Source organism: Nyctereutes procyonoides, unplaced genomic scaffold (assembly GCF_905146905.1).
Source record: "Nyctereutes procyonoides isolate TBG_1078 unplaced genomic scaffold, NYPRO_anot_genome, whole genome shotgun sequence".
In the NCBI taxonomy this organism is placed as follows: Eukaryota; Metazoa; Chordata; class Mammalia; order Carnivora; family Canidae; genus Nyctereutes; species Nyctereutes procyonoides.
In genome coordinates this window covers 12,755,621-12,762,466 of record NW_026575033.1, presented here as the reverse complement: position 1 = coordinate 12,762,466, position 6,846 = coordinate 12,755,621, and the positions used below count along the sequence as shown (strand labels likewise).

The 6,846-nt window shown below is 37.6% G+C and overlaps 1 non-coding gene across 1 annotated transcript; it reads left to right on the top strand.

The window, feature by feature from the left end:
* The first annotated feature begins 3,977 nt into the window (after window positions 1–3,977).
* On the top strand, window positions 3,978–4,084 carry LOC129504682 (small nucleolar RNA ACA64). The gene has a single exon (XR_008663410.1). It is a non-coding gene; the product is annotated as a small nucleolar RNA ACA64 (small nucleolar RNA).
* Window positions 4,085–6,846: the final 2,762 nt, after the last annotated feature.

Genomic DNA, 6,846 nt, shown 5'->3' with positions numbered 1-6,846 from the left:
CCACAATCTCATCACTTCTTTGGGCTCTTTTTCGGAGTTCTTTCATTTCGTTGAGTATGAAGAATGTCTGACATCTGCTTTCCTTGAATATTCTTTTGACATATTCTTGACTGGCTTTTGCTTATTCTGTTCCTTTGGAGGGGGTGGATATGGGGGTAGGAAGGGTGCAGTTGGGTTGTGGGGACTATCCAGTTTTGCTGGTTCCTTTTTACCCATTAGTCACCTTCCGGTGATGGCAATTCTATCCAGGCCCTCTATTTACAATATACAGGACATGGTAAGGGAAATTGGCTATCTGAGCAGCTGACAGCTTTAATTTGGATTTCAGAATACACTCTTACCAAGGGGTGGGTGTAGGAGGGGAGTACATCCACACTCAGTTTTTGCATCATCTCCTGCAGAGCAAGAGATCAGAATGGCTCACAGTAAAGCCTTTGTCATGGATTTTCTGGAGATCCAGCTGGTGTTTCTCTAGGCTGAATTGAGTCACCAACTGCAAGGGGTTGTGCAGCTGTGCTTCCCCTTGGCCATTTCTCACTTTCAGATCAATTCTCTCTCCATCTGGAGGCTGAAATGCAGAAAGGGTAGTGATTCCATGAAATTTCTCATTTCCAGTACTTGTCATGGGTCTAACCAAGCCTCATGATCATCTTGCCTCTCCTGCCACAGGTTTTTTAAAATGGACTCTGCAGAGAGGTAACTATTTTAGAGCATTCTTTCTTGAGCCCTTCTTTCGTGATGCTCTTGGAATTCACCTTTAGTCCAAAAATATTTGACAGATACTCTTCATAATCTGTGGTATACATTTATGGCTATTTCTTTACCTGACTGAATATGAAATTTTCTATTTATTTCAATCCTTTTGTTTTCAACAGTTGCAGTGGCATAGAAAGAAGAGTCTCCTGGTTTTAAAAGGTGGGGTAAGAATCCATCAAGGTCATATCTTAGGTACTCAGAAAAACAATGGCATTTCTACAGTGTTAATCAAGTTGGACCACTTAAAAGGGTAAGCTAAAGTTTAACAGGCCATAAGCAGAAGGTGAAGCAAGAAGGGATAGGGCTTAGTCTTAGATTCAGGTTTGGATAGGATTACAGACCAAGATACAATAAGTAAGAATCAAAACAGGATGGTAGCGTGGAGAAATTGGAACTCTTTTGTTCTGTTGGTAGGAATGTGGAATGGCACAGCCACTGTGGAAAACAATATGAAGGTCCCTCAAAAATTTTAAAATAGCATTACCTCCTGATCCAGCAATTTCACTTCTGGGTATATACCCAAAATAATGGAAAGCAGAGCCTCAAATAAATATTTACAACATCCATGTTCAGAAGCATTAGTCACAATAGTAAAACGTAAAGGCAACTCAAGTGTCCACTGACAGATGGACAAGTAAAATGTGGAACATACACACATACATACAGTGGAGCGTCATTCAGCCTTAAGGGAAAAAAAGGAAAGTCTGACACATGCTACAACATGGACAAATATTGAAGACATTATACTAAGAGTAAGTTAGTCACAAAAGACAAATATTGTATGACTCCACTTATATGAGGTACTTAGAGGAGTTACATCATACAAAGGAGAATGGCAGTTCCTAGTGCTGGGAGAGAGAGGAATGGGGAATTATTGTTTCATGGGGATAGTTTCACTTTTGCAAGAAGAGTTATGGAGATTGATGGTGGTGATGGTTGTGCACTATAAATGTATTTAATACCACTGAACTGTGCAGTTAAAAATGGTTAAGATGACAAGTTTTATGATGTGTCTTTTAGCACAAAAAACAAAAACAAAAACAAAACCCTGGAAAAAGCCACAACAGGTTCAGTGGGCAAGATGAACTACGATTTGGGCAATGAAGCAGAGTTCAGGGATTTAAGAAACTTCTAAAGGCGGATACTGTAAGAGGATGGCAACATAGTTTGGATACTCCTACCTCTGCCCTAAAGCAGTAAACATAAAATATATACCCTAATACATATATTAACTCTCAGTTCCCCATGTATTTTGCTATTTCAGTTACAAGTATCTTAAGAACCAACTATTACTCTTTTGTCCAAAAGTGAGTAATTATCCTGATAACTGAAATCTTGATAACCAAGGGCTTTATCATTTACAGATTTTTTTTTAAACACTATTTTATTTGACTACACTTTGAGGCTTTTTCAGATGCTGGTTAGCCCCATTTTCCAGAAGTAAGAACTGAAGCATAGTCTGTAAAATGACTTGCCTAAGATCACACATCTGTTTTATCTACAGAGCCAGGAGCATGATGCTCTATTAGCTATTTCCCTACACTTTCCTTTACATCTGGAGTTAAAACAAGGAATGAATGGATCAACATTTACACAAAGTTTCAAGAACTGTCTTTTCCACATAGGTAGCAATATTCAAATGCATGTGGAGAAGAATAAAAATTTATTGAGTGTGGCAAATCTAAAACTGCCATATAAATTTAGGTATATTTTCAAAAGTACCCTTGAAAATCCTCATGTCTCCCATAGTTTTACATATATAACCCAAAGTAGTGCACACTAAAATTTGAGAATCAATGTCTTAAACCTATGAAAGACACAAAAGGATGTATATTTACATGTCAGGGTATTAAAACAATGCTGCCTTTAAGGTAACTATGAAAACATTGGTGGGGGCACCTGGGTGGCTCAGTTGAGCATCTGCTTTTGGCTCAGGTCATGATCCCAAGGGAATAAATTCTAAAATCAGTACAAGTTAAATATATTTATGATATGGCTCTACTTAACTGCTATGACCATGTATATGTATAAACTTTCTCCATCAGTGAATACTAAAAGTACCATTTCTACTGTGCGTAAGTCAGTAAAACCTTGTCTTAAGAAAGAAGGCAAAATGTTGATAGTTCTCCCATTAAAGTACAATGCCAATTCAGGAGCGGGTGAAGGAAGAAAAACTGTCAGTAAAAATGACATTCAGAAAGACAGGAAGAAAACCCCTACTCTAATACTGTTGAAAAGCAAGTGATGTATAGAAATCATGAAAAAGGGAACTGAAAAGAAAGGGTTGGATGTGCCACTGGTGACCTCCAATAACAATTCCATAAAATGAGTTGCTCTGAATTTGGCTGGGTGGAAATTCTGAAAAACTGAAGTGTTGTCAACTTTCATGGATAAGTAACTGTAGCGCAGACATGCTAAGGATAAGGTTTTTTGTATTTTAAGCAGTTCAGGAAGGCTCAAAAATGATGGATTAACCACAAGTTTATGAAACTTCAGTCTCCCAAACAGAAAGATAAACGAGTAGGAATGCAACATAAGTGCTGAAATCAAGGGATTGCACTGGATCCAGACAGAAAACTGAGTACTTTATGAAACTATTTTATGAAAGCAGATAGTATAAGAACACACACATACACACACACTGCAGATCAATCCACAATAAGGCAAGAAGAAGAAATGTAGAAATTTTGACAAGTTGTAGAAAGTAAAAACAAATCTTTAGGGAGAACCATAGCCCAAGACACATGCTAGAGATAAATACTGCAAGGAAAAAGCTGAGATGTGGAAGACAATTTGTAAAGTTCAAGAGATTGAAAAAGAATTCCAGAAATTCCATTCCTCCAGAGAAAATGGAGGAAAAAAAGAAATAATAAAGACAGCTATGCGTTATTTCAAAATCAGATGTAAAACAAGATGCAGGAAAGTTGAAAAAAAGGAGTATCAAGTACTAATAAAAAGGGTAGCAAAAAAAAAAAAGGTAGCAAAATTAAGATCAAACAGAATTCAAGCAAAGTATTGAAGGGGAAACATTTTATACTGTTCTAATGGTACAATCCTTCAAGACTATGTATCAGTCATAGAACATCACAACTTTGACATATATTAAGTAAAAACCAATACAAAGAAAAATGGACATATTCAAAATATTTATGGGAGACATCAACAAAACTCTCTCTAAAATCAATAGGTTTGCCAGACAATAAATATAAAAGTTTATCAGCGTTGGTTGAAAATCACCTGCGGCCCTGCCCGTGGCGCCCAGAGCCCCCGGGGCCTCAGCTCACCGCCCCCTGGTGCGTGTGGGGAGGTGAAACCCGCCCCGACAGCGCCCCGCCGCCCAGGCCGCAGGTGCTCTGGCCCCTGATCCCTAACCTCGGACTCCCGAGCCCGTGGCGGGAGGGGCCTCTGCCCCGCACGCCCCCTGGGGCAGTTGGCCTGAGTGGGCGCGGGTGGGTGCGCGCGGCTGGCCCTCCCCTGCCTGGAGCCGTCCGCACGGCCTCCTGCCGCGCCCCCCAGCTCCGCCAGACGGGTTCCCGCGGGTCGGCCGGCCCAGGTCCCACACCGCACAGCTTCCACAGTAGCAGGTGAGGTACCTTTGGGCTTGAGGGGACTTGGGCGGGGCCACCGAGCCACCGCAGGTGCGAAGGTGAAGGCGGGCGGCCTCCAAGAGGAGCCCCGCGGTTCAACCTCAGTTACCGACCCGACGGGTAAGGATCTGCGACTTCCTCGGGCAACTCCGCCCGTGAGAAGCCGCCCTCACCCTCAACTCTCGCTCAGAAAAATCCCTCCCGACTTTATTCACGAAATAAAATTCCTTTCCTTAGTTTACTGGGCTTGCTTACGGTTTTGCCATAGCATGCATGTCCTGAATTGCAATTGTGTTATTCCCAAATAAACCTATTTTTGCCAGTGGGGAAAAAAAAAAGATATCAAGGTTTAAATAATCCAATAAACAAGCTCAATCTAAAACACACATTCATATACAGAATTTGGTACCTAAAATACTGTGGACAAACCTTTTCAGACACTTAAAACACACAGAGAAAAATTTCTCAACATAGACCAAGAAGTAAAAGCACACAAATGACGTTCCTAGCCCACATTTAAAATGAAAATTAATCACAAACAGCAAAATAAAAACACCCCTCCCCACCTTCAAACCTGTTCAGAAGTTTTTAAAAGTCCTCTGGGAGAAAATTAAAAAAACACCTAGCTTAAGCATCACAACTAAAATTATAAGCTGTTTAGAATGGAATGATAGGGGAGCACTACAAAAAAAAATCCCTTGGAATATAATCAAGCAGTACTTAGAAATGTCTACATTAGAAAACAGAAAGACTAAAGGTAAACGAAGAAAGTATAAAAACCAAGAGATGAAAAGAATAAATTCAAGTATAGTTGAAAGAAGAAATGAAGATCATTGTAGAAATTACAAAGGTAACAAGCAACAACAAAAAATGCTCCATCGGCAAAACTGAAAGCTGGTTCTTAGAAAATTTCAAAGAAATCCAGTGACAGAGGAAAAATAAGAGATGCCAAAGATTATTGAGTCAATAAAACAAATACATAGAGCTGCTGCCAAGATTTATAAAATAAAGTAGCCTGTGTAAAACTTCTACCAATAAATTTTAAAATCCAGACATTCACAATTTCCAAAGAAAATATGTTACTACAACTTCACTTCAGGAACAAGTGAAAAACTTGTATTAAATATTGTATTAAATAACCATAAAAAATTAAAAAAAAATAAATAACCATAAAGAGGCTAAAAAGATAGTAAGAGTTTCATCTCCTAAAAGAGGTTTGTTTTGGACTAGGCCCCAAAGGGCTCAGGGTAAAGGAGTAAAGGTAGATTAAACTAGTGTTCTTATCTACCAGCAACAAACTGTTAGAAAAAGCAATTTTAAGGAAAGATATAATTTGTGTGACTATTAAGTACAACTTTACTGACAGATAGAAAAGATAGATAGACATCAATCACCTGACTGTATTTATGGATGGGAAGATTCAGTACCAAAATGATGGTCATTCTCTCCAAAAACATTTTTGTAATTCAATGCAACTTGAATAAAAATCCTAATGACTTTTCCCAGAATTTACCAACCTGATTTTAAAATTCATGTGGACATGTGAGAAGCAAAAGCCAAGAGAATTTTAAAGAGTATTAATGAGAGATGCCTTAGTAATATGGAAATATAATGGTTATTGGAGTACATTCATAAACTAATGGGACAAAAAAGGTAGCCTAAAAACATAAATATTTTAAAGATAAATACAGTTTTTAATACACTGTCACTATATAAAGGCACTTGGTATGTGACAGGGCATTTAAGTAAAAGGAGAAAGAATCAACTCTTTAGTAATAGTGCTGAGGTGAATGGCTATGCATTTGTAAAAAATAAGACCCCTCACAGCATACACAAAGTTAATTTCAAGTGGATACAAGTCTAAAAATGGAAAGCAAAAGCTCTTATGCATCTCTGCTGGGAATATAAAGTAATACAGCTACTTTGGAACATAATTTGACAATATCTAAAAATAGCATATCTGTATTCATTGAATTCAGCATTTCCATTCAGAATGGTTGTTTTTATGAGACAGGGAAGATGTTTGTTCACTTTGGCACTGGTTTGTAATAGTGAAGGTGCAAAATATTTGATTATCAACAAGATAAATAACTGTTTTATAATGATTTTTTTAATAATGGATTAACTGTGGTATATTCAAATAATAGAATGCTTTACAAAAGCAATTAAGAGGAATTAACTACAGGACTTAATCAAATCTTAGATGACATCAATTTTAAGGTACATCATTATTTTGTCATTAAGAAATGCTGCCAATTTTAAGACATTACTGATTTAAGAAGCATACAATTTCAGAGATTATATTGTGAAAAAAATGGAAAGATCAACAGGTATCGATGTGGCTATATACTGGGTGAAAAATAGCAGGTTTCAAAATTATAGATATGATGGACTTTTTTCGTCGAATATTTAAAAATACATGAAATAGTCTTGTGTATTTTTAAAATATATATATATGCATAAAATGATGAAAACAATGATGGGAAAGATACACACTAATATC